Below are 13,072 nucleotides of genomic sequence, written 5' to 3' on the forward strand. Positions count from 1 at the left end.
GAGGGGACGCAAAGAGGTCTATGCGGGGAGAACCCCACTTGTGAAACAGAGAGGTCGCTACCAGAGGATCGAGTGACCACTCGTGTGGGTGGAAGACTCGGCTCAGCTGGTCTGCCAATACATTGTCTACTCCCGGCAGGTAAGTGGCCCTGAGGTACATGGAGTGGGAGAGGGCTTCCGCCCAGATCTGCGCAGCTTCCTGACACAGAAGGAAGGAGCCTGTGCCTCCCTGCTTGTTTATGTACCACATGGCCACTTGGTTGTCCGTCTGGATTAAGATTATCTGATGAAAGAGATGATCTTTGAAAGTGCGGAGCGCATAGCGGATTGCTCGAAGTTCCAGGAAATTTATCTGGTGTTCGGCTTCCTCTTTGGACCATAACCCTTGGGTTTGAAAGTCGTCCACATGGGCTCCCCAACCGATGTGAGAAGCGTCGGTGGTTAGGATTACTTGCGGATCCGGTGGAAGAAAAGGTAAGCCCTGAAGGAGGTTGACCTGAGTCGTCCACCAGGTTAAGGATAGGCGCAGCGCTTGTGTGACTGTGACTATGGAGGACAGAGGCTGAAAAGCTTGAATCCATTGGTGTCGTAGAGTCCATTGTGTTACTCTCATGGCTAGTCGGGTCATGGGAGTGACTTGAACCGAGGATGCCATGTGTCCTAGGAGAATGAGGATCTGGCGAGCCGTGGCAGTGTTCTGAGACTGGAGCTGGCGAGCCAGGGACATTAGGGTGTGGACCCTCTGAAGTGGAAGGTAAGCCTTTGCCTGTAAGGTGTCCAAGTCTGCTCCAATGAAGAATAAGGTTTGAGACGGGACTAAGCAAGATTTCTCGTAATTGACAAGAAACCCTAAGGAAAGGAGTGTTTAAATTGTCAATTTTAGGGAGGATCGAGCTATCTGTTGGGTGGAGGCCCTGATTAGCCAATCGTCCAGGTAGGGGTAGACGTGGACACCTTCCTTCCTTAAGAATGCTGCTACCACTACGAGACATTTGGTAAAGACTCGTGGGGCAGAAGCCAGACTGAAAGGTAGGACACGGTATTGATAATGGTCGTGGCCTACGAGAAACCGCAGATATTTGCGATGGGATTGTGTGATCGCAATGTGGGTATAAGCGTCCTTGAGGTCGAGAGAGCACAGCCAATCCCCTCTTTGTAGCAGAGGGAGCAGTGCGCCTAGGGTTACCATTTTGAACTTCTCTTTTTGAAGGTATTTGTTGAGGGCTCGAAGGTCCAAAATGGGACGTAGTCCCCCTGATTTCTTTGGTATTAGGAAGTATCTGGAATAGAATCCCTTGCCTCGTTGAGAGGGAGGAACGGGTTCTATAGCATTTGATTGCAGAAGAAGAGACACCTCCTGTTGTAATTGAGCCAAATGGGTGGATTGACTCCACGCTTGAAGAGGCGGGGAGTCTGCCGGAAGAGTTATGAAGTTGAGGTGGTAACCCTGTGCGATAATTGTTAGCACCCACTGATCTGAGGTGATCTGCAACCAAGGTTGTAGAAAATGGTACAGTCGACCTCCTACAGGAATGTCTGGAAGAGGGGTTTGGCATGTGTTCCCTACAAGGGAGTCAAAGGCCAGCCGCAGGCCCAGGTGGAGGGGCTACAGTAGGCCTTTGTTTCCTAGGCTGACGCGGCTGAGGCCTAGTAGAGGATCGAGCTGGACGAGGCCTGGCCGATGGAGGGTAGTAACGGCGTGGCCGAAAGAACGACTTCTTAGAGTCCTTCTTAAGTGGTTGTTTGGAGGAAACCTCAGACGGAACAGAAGAAAGTTGTTTCAACGTCTCGTGGTGATCTTTTAATTCAGCTACAATTTGCTGAATTTGTTCCCCAAACAAATTGTCCCCTAAGCAGGGTAAATCCGCTAAACGATCCTGGACTTCTGGGCGAAGGTTGGATGATTTTAACCAAGCCCAACGTCTGGCCGAAATGGCAGTAGCTGAAACCTTTGTGGAGGCATCAAAGATGTCATAAGCCGTTCTGATCTCGTGCTTCCCTGCTTCAAACCCTTTGTTAAGAAGGGCCTGAAGCTGTGGCTGGTATTGGTCAGGTAATGTGTCAGCAAAATCTTGCATCTGTTTAAGGATGGCTCTGTTATATTGCGTCATGTAGAGTTGATATGAGGCTATGCGAGAAATCAGCATAGCTCCATGGTACACTTTCCGTCCCACACTGTCCAGGAATTTATTGTCCTTGACCGGCGGAGTGGAGGAGTGTGGCTTTAGACGCTTGGCCTTTCTTTGTGCGGACTCAACCACAACAGAGCGATGATCCAGTTGAGGCTTTTGAAAGCCTGGTGCTGACTGGACGAGGTATGTGGAGTCAGCCTTCTTGTTAACTGGTGATACAGATGAAGGAGATTCCCAGTTTTTCTTTAAGAGATCGAGAAACACCTGGTGAATGGGGATGGAAGCGATGATTTTTGGAGCATCCAAAAATTGAAGCAGTTCCATCATCTGGTGTCTGTCATCGGTCTCAGATTGCAGCTGAAAAGGTACAATTTCGGACATCTCCTTTACAAAATTAATAAAGGAGAGATCCTCTGGAGGAGATCTTTTTCTACTCTCTGTAGGAGAAGGCGGTGATGGTAAATCTGTGTCAGAAGATGTATCATCACCCCAGGTATCATAGGGATCACTTGGGGGTTGAAGCCCCGATGGACCAGGTTGAGGATCCAAAGGCATCGAAGGAAACCTTGGAGGAACCGGTGGTACAATCGGTACTGGGAACGGCATCGAGGGTTTCGGTGCTGCCGATGGAGTCGGTGCCGGTCTTGGAACCGATGGAGTCAAAGGATAAATCGGTGGAGATATTCGAGAAGGCACCGATGGGACCACCCCGGAAGGGGGAATCAGGAATGGTGTTTCTCCCGCCGATGAAAATCCAGTCGGAGACGATGGCGCTGTCGGTGCTACTGGAATCATCGATGGAAGGGCATGTACAAGTGCCTCCATACGTTGTAGTAGCGGTGCCAGCGCTTCCACCAAAGGTTCGGTGGTCGGTTCCTTCCTCGGTGGCGGAGTCGGTGCCGGGGTCGATGCCGGTGGCGGTGCCGGAATCGGTGCCGGAGACGGTGCCAATGGAGGTTGGAATTTTTGCATCGCTTTCTCGATGGCCTCCTGGACCAGCCGGTCCAGTTCTGCCCGGAGACCAGGGGTAACAATACCCGGCTCGACGGGAGAGGGAGGCTGAGGCAGAGCCGGAGGGACCACCGTAACCGGTGGGATCACGGCTCCCACACCCCGAGAGGGTGAGGGTTTCCTCGATGCCTGCGAACGAGACGTGGACGGTGCCAAGTCTGATCGAGGCCTCTTAGTCGGTGGCTCGGCTTGTTCAGAGGTCGATGACTGTGGATCCTCGACAGGCCGAGACTTGTGCCGTCGATGGCGATGCTTGTCCTTCCGGTCTCCTCGCCCATCCGGGGAGGGGACAGGAGTCGACGGCCGAGAAGTCATCGATGGTGGACGGTCACCGGAGGGTTGACGATGGTGGTGCAACTTCGACGGTGCCGGTTCCGATGACGTCGATGCTATCGATGGCGTTGGGGTGGGTGCATGGAAGAGGAGCCCCATCTTCTCCATCCTGGCTTTGCGACCCTTAGGTGTCATTAGGGCACATTTGGTGCAAGTCAGTACATCATGCTCACTTCCCAAACACAAAACACAAACCCTATGGGGGTCAGTGATTGACATAGTCCGGGTACAATCCGGGCATCGACGGAACCCCGTCGCCATGGCTTAAGGCCAAATTTAGTCGCGGGCTCGGTAATTGCCAACAGGCCTCAAGGGCCAAATTCGACGGTAGTCGAAGAAAAAAGGCAAAAAACTTACCGGTTTCCGCGGAGGTGACAAAAATTTGTCGAAGGGAGACCCCTGAGGGGCAAATTTTCTTCGGAAAGAAAAATACCGAATTCCTGTCAGGAACGTGGTAAGAGAGCTCCTTTCACCGCGTGGCAACTGCTGCGCGGAAAAAAGAAGACTGAAGGGAGACCCCTGCTGGCTGCAGGGTCAGTGCCTTGCTGGGCATGCCCAGTAGGGGCCAGTCAAAGTTCTGTTTAAACTTTGACAGAAGTTTTCCGTGGTGGGCTCCATCCTCGATGTCACCCATTTGTGAGGACAACCATCCTGCTTGTCCTGTGAGAATAAATGTAGTAAGGTTTTTTTGTTTTTGTTTTTTTTTTACAGAAAGTGTCAAAGTGTATCAGAAGCCAGGATACTCCTCAGAAATAGAAAACAGGAAAGAAAATGGAAATCGTTTTTCTATCCACTCCAATGACAATTCACAACTGTGGCTGCTTTCAATAGACATATGGAACAATTTTAGAGATAGAGATAGAAAGAGGATGCCACATAGCAGGGGTCCCCCAGGCTTTTTATGAGAAGGGGCACATAGAACATTTTAAATCACTGAATGGGATATCTAAATATCTTAATGACCTAGTTCTAAAGAAATACGTCAAAAACACAAAACACAAAAATATACGCAAAATATGTAAATATATTCACACGATATCATTCAACTTTTAATGGGAACAATGTGCCTGTTTTATACTAACTTCTACTTATAAAAATCAAAGAAATTATTTCAGTTACCCTAACTAAATTACCTTATCTACGAAAGCAAATATCACACACATACATATACAGTGGCTATGGAAAATCTATTCCCTTCTTGAACATTTTCACATTTTGCTGTTTCAGTGTGTCAGACTTGTACTTAGGGTTGCTACAGAAGTACAGTGGAGTGGCCACATTCAGCTAAGCTATTCCATGTTTATATTTCTACTTCATTTTCTAAGGAATTCTGGAAAACATTTTACACTTAGCAGATGTGGGGTAAGATTTGTGGATAGATGGAACAAACACCGGTTTAATGTATTTTACTTCTAGGCAAAAAGACAATAAAAGGTGAACATTCTGGAAAAGGGTATAGACCTTCTAAAGCCACTGTAACTGTACAACATCTCTCTGACTCTAACATATATGCACCCAGCCAAAGTATCTCATATATACACAAAACCTTGTGCTCGTAAACCTTGTCAGAGTATTCAGGGGTACATATTCTACCTAGCTAAGTAAGGATTTAGCCAGCTAAATCAAAGCCTTTGAAAATTTACCAGGCTAACTGGCTAACTTTGCTCCCTAATTTTCACTAGATGGCTACTATTAGTCAGTCAAAGTCTTGTTGGGTCCAGGGGTGTGGTTAGGTCAGGAAGAGGAAGTTAGGCCGCTAGCCGCCCAACTTATTTATTTTTTATTTCATAATATTTCTAGCCTATACTTTACATTTTACATTTACATAATACATTTTTACATTTACATAATACATATTTTATTGTTCCCATGACATTTTTCTTGTGTGGAAAACTGTTAAGATATTTATTGCAATTGTAAAAATTGTTTTGTGGGGGTAGTCTTGGGCATGCATTTTATTGGGTAGGTATGATTGGGGTGAGTTTGTGAATGGGATATGTTTGTGTGAATGAGCAATTAAGAGATGTTCTTTTATTAGGTGAGAGAGTAATGTGTATTATCTGTTGAAACCTTTATAGGATAACATTTGTGGAATAAATAAAAGTTTGTAGTTTCTCTAAAGGGGTGATTTATTCTGATAAAAGGTTATTAGTGAGCTGGGTTAAGACAAGTGGGTGGCCTGTATAGGGTATTTACATTGAATGTTGATGGGATACAACAACCTAACCTCTGCCCATGACCCTGCCTGAGCCCTAACCTGAGTAGGCAATGGCTTTTCAGCAGCCACAATCACAGCCCTGACTACCTCCTTAATCCAGTGAGCTATCGTAGCCCACGAAGCTGGCTCACCCTGTTTACCTCTACCATGAAGGACAAACAGATGATCTGTCTTTCGGAAAGATTTAGAAATCTCCAGATACCTCATATGTCTCTTGACATCCAAGGGATGCAACAAGTGATATTCCTCTGCATCTCTTTCCTTATCCAGAGATGGCAAAGAAATGGACTGTTTCAAGTGAAATTCTGAGACCACTTTAGGCAAGAAAGAAGGAACAGTACACGCAGCTGTATTGCTCCTGGAGTCACTCAGGAATGGCTCCCAGCAAGACAAGGCCTGCAGCTCGGAAATTCGAAGCGCAGAACATATCGCCACCAGAAACACCATTTTCAAGGTCAGAAACCGCAATGAAATGCTACGCAACGCTCGAAATAGTAGAACCCATCAAAAAATCCAACACCAGATTAAGACTCCACAAAGGAACCAGTAACCGCAGGGGACGATGAAGATTTTTCACTCCTCTCAAGGAACGGGCCACTTCAGGATGAGACGATAAGGATTCACCATTCACCTGGCCCCTGAAATAGGCAACAGCGACTACATGTACTTTCAAGGAATTAAGGGCCAACCCTTTATTCAACCTGTCCTGCAAAAATCCAAAATGAGTGGGATCCTAACTGAATGAGGAAGCACTCCTCCATCTTCACACCAAGAATCAAACACTCGCCAAACCTGCACATAGGCAAAAGATGTGGAAAACTTTCATGCTCTTAGCAAGGTGGCAATCACCGCAGTAGAATATCCATGCTTCAATAAATGAGGCCCTCTTAAGGGCCATACCATAAGATAAAACAGAGTCGGATCTTTGTGAAGGACAGATCCCTGCTGCAACAGATTCTTGTGTGCTGGATGACAGAGAGGAGAGTCTACCAGGAGTATTTGCAGATGTGCATACCATGGTCTCATAGGCGAATCCGATGTCACCAAGAGCACCATCCCCCTGTGCTTTTCGACCCTCCAAACTATTCTGCCCAATATGGGTCATGGGGGAAAGGCATACAGCAACTTGTCCTCCGGCCAGACCTGCATGAGAGCATAGATACCCAAGGACTTCAGATCTCTCCTGTGACTGAATAATAGAGAAACATTTGCAATGCAAGAAGTCGCCGCAGGTCTAGAAACAATGCTCCAGCGATCCACTATCAGCTGAAATGCCTCGTCCAACAATACCCATTCTATTGGGTCCAGACTTTCCCTGCTGAGAAAGTCTGCTCTTACATTGTCTTTTCCTGCAATATCCTAGGCCGAAATCTCCTGAAGATGTATTTCCGCCCATTTCATAAGTTGGTCTATCTCCTGCGACACTTGCTAGCTCTTGGTTCCTCCCTGCTAATTGATGTAAGCCACCATCATTGCCTTGTCCAACATTACTTGGACCGCACAACTCCACAATCTGCCGCTGAACTGTAAGCATGCCAACTGGACCACCGGGCTTCCAGCCGATTGATGTTCCAGAGAGACTCTTCCGTATTGCAGTGCCCTTGCGCAGTTAGTTCCTGATAGTGAGCTCCCCAATCCTGGAGACTTGCATCTGTCGTGAGTACCAACCAGTCCAGTGAAGTCAGAGAAATTCCCTTTCAACCCACTGGAGGCAAGAGCAGACTTCCATCGGCAGGTGGAGCTGAATCGAATAGTCCTGAGCCTGTTGGAGACACCAGGGAATGCTGAAAAGGACATATATGTGCTCTCGCCCATGGCATCACTTCCAGGGTTGCCGCCATCAAAGCGAGTATCTCTAGATAGGACCACACTGTCGGGTGTATAGTGTTCACCAAGAGATGAACGTGTGACCTCAACTTCTAAATACAGGCTTCTGGCAGGCAAAATTTGCCTTGCTTCGTGTCAAACCGAACACCTAGATACTCCAACAACTGATGTGGCAGAAGATTGCTTTTGGCTAGATTCAAGTGAGCTCCTGCAACAGGGAGATCACCTTGCAGGTCCCCAGGTGACTCTCTTCCAGAGACTTGGCCCAAATTAACCAGTCGTACAAATACAGGTATACTAGGGATCCCATCCTTCCTCAACTCTGCCGCCACCACCACCATAACCTTGTAAAAAGTCCTGGGAGCGGTGGCCAGACCAAAAGAGAGCACCCGAAACTGATAATGGCACTTCAACACCATAAAATGCAGAAAACGTTGTTGCTCCAATCAGATGGGGATATGGAGGTATGCCTTGGACAGATCCAAGCAGGTCAGAAAGTGCCCTGACTGCACGGCCATTACCACTGAGCTCAATGTTTCCATGCAGAAATGAGTTACCTGCAAATGATGGTTGATCTCTTTGAAATCCAGAATGGACAAAAGGAGCCCTCCAACAAAAGAAATTGAATATCAACCCGTATTTTCTTGAGATGTGGGTAATGGAACCACAGACTGAAGAGCCTGGACAATGTACACTCCACTGCCTGCTTCTTCTGCGGGGAGTGGCAGGGAGACACCATGAACACATCCCGAGGAACACTATGAAACTCCAGCACATATCATTCTAGTATCACCTCCAGGACAGACTGATCCGATGTGATCCGACCCACCTCTGATAAATGAGAGAAAGGTGCTCCCTAACTCCTGATCCAGGGGGTGGATTGGCAAACCCTTCATTGGGAGGCTTGGGAGGTTCTATTATCTAAACCCGCACATAGCTCAGGCTATCTGGGACGAAAGGACTGAGACCTGCCACGAGGCTGTCCCCCTCTGTAGGAATGAAACCTCTTGGAACCTCTGAGATGACCCCTCTAACCAAAAGAGCGCAGCAAATGCTTCTTATCCTCCGGCTCTCGAGAAACCAGAGATTCCCCCCACTTACTAGCCAGCTTCTTCAACTCGCTCCCAAACAAGAGAGAGTCTTTAAAAGGCAATTTTGTAAGATTAGCTTTGGAGGTTGCATCTGCTGACCAATTTCTTAAATATAACTGACATCTGGCTGCTATTACTGAAATCACTCCTCTAGCCGAGGTGAGGACCAAATCACATCCTGCATCTGCTAAAAAGGTGGTGGCGGGTTCAATAACTGCCCTGGAATTCACCCCAGAGTCATCAACCTCCTGAGAGAGAAGCAAACAAGAGCGAGCCTCCAGGGAACAACATGAAGTTATCTGCAATGTCCTTGCTACTGCTTCAAATGCCTGCTTAAGGGTGGCCTCAATCCTCCTATCATGCACGTCTTTCAAGACCGCTCCTCCTTCCACGGGGATAGTGATACGTTTAGAGACAGCACAGACAAGTGCATCCACTTTTGGAAAACGCAGATGCTTTCTCACTACTGGATTCAGGGGGGTACAGGCCTTCCAAGGTCCAACCTCCTTTAAAATTTATCTCCAGGGCTTCCCAGTCAAGATCAATCAATTCTTGAACGGCCTCTCTAACAGGAAAAAAACAAGAGACTTTACGCAGAGAAACCAAAATGGGATTTTTCTTTGGCTCAGACATGGAATCTTCCCCAAGGACTCCCAGCATCTTCAATGTCTGGGAAATTAGGGCCAGCAGTTCATCTCTATGAAAGAACCGCAAGGTTCCAGTCCCGGAGGAATTTCCCCATCCTCCAGAGTCAGGATCTGCCTCAACATTGGTGCCCTCTGGATTCCTGTCAGAAACACCTGCAGCTTGAGGTGTACTTTGGCACTTAAACGTAGCACCAGAAGAGGGAGAGGCCACCACCTGAGGATTTGGCAGGACTGAGGACTGCGCCGGAAGAAAGGTTTGCAGTCCTTGAAAAAATTCTACTCAAGAAAAGGCAGAAGGATCCATACCAAAACCAGGAAGCCCTTGTGCGGCACCCACTGAGCTGCCGTGCCCTGCTGAGGAACCAGTCAAGGGAGTTCCAAGGTCAGGCATCTCTCCTGACGTATTCTTAACCAGGCCATCAACAGATTGGGAAGACCCAGGCTTAGTAAAATCAGATGAAAATAATCCTCCCTGACCTCTATAAGCAGCGCTGGCACAAGTTAGAGAGCACTCCAGGTTGAGATGCCTAAATAAGACAGGCAGCACAGGGGGAAAGGTGCTCAGGTTTCTTAGCCACTGGCGCCATTAATCTGTCAGTATGCTTAACAGGTGTCTGAAGATGTGCATCCAGCCAAGTTCCCGCTGAAAAAATTTAGGCGCATAAAATTTATACGCACAAAATTTACACGTCTTAAGACTGTGCGCCAAAAAACTAAATGCATTATCTCTGCACCAAATCTGGGTGCACAACCGACATGTGTGAGAATGCGCGCGCAGGCCGTGTACCCAAAATAAACTGGGCGCTCATTATGGACGCACAGCAGGATGCACTTCCGTGCACTGACGATCCTGTAGAGGGCAGCTGAATGCACAGAAAAAAGCGTGTGAAAACGCTGCCGCGGTCTACCACGCAGCGCACAAAAAGAAGCTTAACAGTAGGGCCTTGCCCACCCGGGTTGCTCAACCCATCAGGCTGTCGGAACGGTGCGCCGACCATGGAGTACAGAGGAAGTTCTACACTAACCTCTCCACTCAGTCTCTGACTGAATCTCTCTCTTTTAATTTTTTTTTTTTAAACTTACTGGAACTCAGCCTTTCCGGCCGAGTACAGAGACAGTCTCCAGCTGCAGGGGGAGAGGGCATATACCCTCACTGCTGTGCTTGGCTTCCTGCACCCACTGCCTTTTAGCTGCTTAAGTCAGCTAAGTCCACACCGGCCTATAACCAGCTACCGGACCAAGGTACTCGTCTGAGGGACTAAGGAATTCACATCAGGAATTCTGAACTGGGGGAGAGACCATTAGGTATCACCACAGGAGAGCGGAGCAACTGAAATCTCCTTTTTAATTAATTCTCCTCTAAATTTGAAGCAATCCCCAGTAGGGAAATGCACATCCATTATTTGCTGGAGACGGAGAATACTGGCAGGCTGATGTCACTGCAGGAGTATATATTAGAGATGTGCAGCGGTAAAACCTTTCGGTTCGGGCTTCTTTTTCGGCCCGTCGCGAGAAATTTCGTTTTACCTGCAGTTCAGGCTTTTTCGGGGGACCCTGATTTTTGGGATAGTGCACACTAACAGAGTTAGTGCACGCTAACATTTTAAAGTTAGCACGCACTAAACCGAAAAACTAATTTTTCCGAAATTTCAGAAAAATGACAGGTTCTCCGAACGAATGCACATCTTTAGTATATATACTGTGAAGTAAATTTGCTCCATCTCCATTTTCTGGTGGAGGTGCATAACCCACTGGTCCTGAATCCATCTATCTACATGCTAGGAAATCTCATTTTATGTACTTGCTTCCCCTCAGTAACATCCTTGAGAAGATACTGCAAAGGGTCAAAACATGCTCCTTTCCCAGACACCAAAAGCAAATATCATGATGACTTATAGTGGGCATCTGTCTGTCTGCATACAAGACAAAATTTTAAACTAGTCTTTTCGGATAAGGTAAAATCAAAAAAAGAAAATTTTGCTAAGAAAGATGATCTGAGTAGAAAACAACTCCAAATGGGAGGCCTGTAAAGGCCACAGCCTTTACAGTCAGCATTTCCAGTCAGGCTTGCTGACTGGAAATGCTGAATAAAAATAATAAAAATTTAAAATACAAAGAAATCCTTAACCTTGAAAGTAGAAGGAGTGAAAAAAAAAGACTTGAGGCACAATGTTGTATTGAAAGTAACAGAAAAATAGGAGAAAATACTCCAGCAAAGTTAGTTTTAATGAGAATCACTAAGAAGCTAAAAAATGCATCTGTTCAACAGTCAGAATAGATAAACTGAGGCATGCTGTGTGGGACCACAGGAGCTGCAGTGCATATCTAGAGGTGTTCAAGACATTCTTAGAAAATTCTGGAAGCATCCGTGTGATGGGTGATTCACTTGTCTTCCGAGAACACTGAGTTTCTTGAGATCTTACGTAGGAAGATTAGTGTATAAACCTACTCCCCCCAACCTACTTACACACACACTTTTTTTTTCCTTCTTCCAGCCCAAGCAGAAAAACAAGAGGTAACCTGGAGAAGAGAAACCCAGTATGTATCCCCTCCAAAAGCTGGTCTTAAAGGGACTGAACTTTAAACTGCTGACCTCTGAGGAGTCAACTTTCTTAAGGTGACAATGTTTCCACTGCAGTCAATCACCATCACATATGCAGAAGCACAAAGTCCCTTTCTCTCCTGCATTTCAGCATCTAGTTTATAATGGACATGTACTATCTGTACAGTAAGACTACCTGCTTCTGCGCTTTACAAGTGAATCACTTTACATGCTGTGCTTAGTTAAGGCTGGCAGGGACTTTCAGTAAACGGGACTCCATTCTTCTTTCCACAATTAAAATTCCCATACGGCACTGTGTTTTGTCTTGTTAATAAATAGGACCAAGTCCACTTCATCAGGAAAGCAAAACATTGTTACATCTTCCCCAAATCTCCTCCTACCTCCTTCTCCATCAGACACCCTAATCTACACTGTTCAATTTGCCACCTACCATGTTTCCCTGTTGCAAATGAAGTCTGGCCACAGACAATTCGATGCCTTGGGAAGGGAGGCACTGGTGAAATCATGCATAGCCTTTGAGCCGGGGGCTTTTATTCACAGCTCCTCACGTCTCCCTGAATTTAGTCATGTCATAGCAGCCAACTCCTGTGGCTGAGAGCGAAGTACAGAGTCTCTTACACCTCAATTTAGTTGTAACCTAAAGTAACCAGCAATAGCCGCTATAAGACGACACACCATATTTTCCCTCTCCTCTGCAGCATTCCCGGCCCTAGCTGGTCTGAACTACAGGAACCTGGATCAGGAGGGTGCTGCCTCCCAGTCCTGGCTGACTTGAACTAGCAGAACTCTGCAGTCCATGTCCAGCCATGGCAGAAATCTGTCTGGGAAATATGCCTCAATCCTTGCCCTGGGCTGCAGGAACCTGGCTTTTGGAAATGCTGGTTTCTCTGATAAAATACGGATAACATAATTGTTAGTACTGTAATTGACGAAATCTCTATTTTTTTCAAACTGGTAAAAATCACAAAATACAGAGGTTCACCCTGGTCGTGTGGCCTTTCAATGGCCCTGCTTATTCATTTTGGGTGTTATGGCTTTCTCCGATACTTTGTTTGCAATGGGAACACAAAGCAAGGAGGTTGGCTCACAGCTATGTTAACAGAACTCTTAAGTATTCTGATTTAATTGGGACAATATTGCAGAGAAAACTAGTGTGTGTCTACCACATGAAGTGTTGACAAATGAGACAATTTGAAAAGTGCTTGTTTTAAGCTTTCTGTTAAAATAGAAAAATATATAACATCTGCATG

The 13,072-nt window shown here is 46.7% G+C and overlaps 1 protein-coding gene and 1 long non-coding RNA gene across 3 annotated transcripts in view; one reads left to right on the top strand and one right to left on the bottom strand.

The window, feature by feature from the left end:
- Nucleotides 1-11,917, top strand: part of LOC115090214 — a 58,095-nt gene extending 46,178 nt beyond the window's left edge. Inside the window, exon 4 of the long non-coding RNA XR_003856344.1 lies at nt 11,755-11,917. This is a non-coding gene — a long non-coding RNA (uncharacterized LOC115090214). The remainder of the gene's footprint in view (nt 1-11,754) is intronic.
- Nucleotides 1-13,072, bottom strand: part of AQR (aquarius intron-binding spliceosomal factor) — a 276,039-nt gene that overhangs the window by 13,271 nt on the left and 249,696 nt on the right. The window lies entirely within an intron of this gene.

The sequence above is a fragment of the Rhinatrema bivittatum genome, chromosome 4 (assembly GCF_901001135.1).
Source record: "Rhinatrema bivittatum chromosome 4, aRhiBiv1.1, whole genome shotgun sequence".
In the NCBI taxonomy this organism is placed as follows: domain Eukaryota; kingdom Metazoa; phylum Chordata; class Amphibia; order Gymnophiona; family Rhinatrematidae; genus Rhinatrema; species Rhinatrema bivittatum.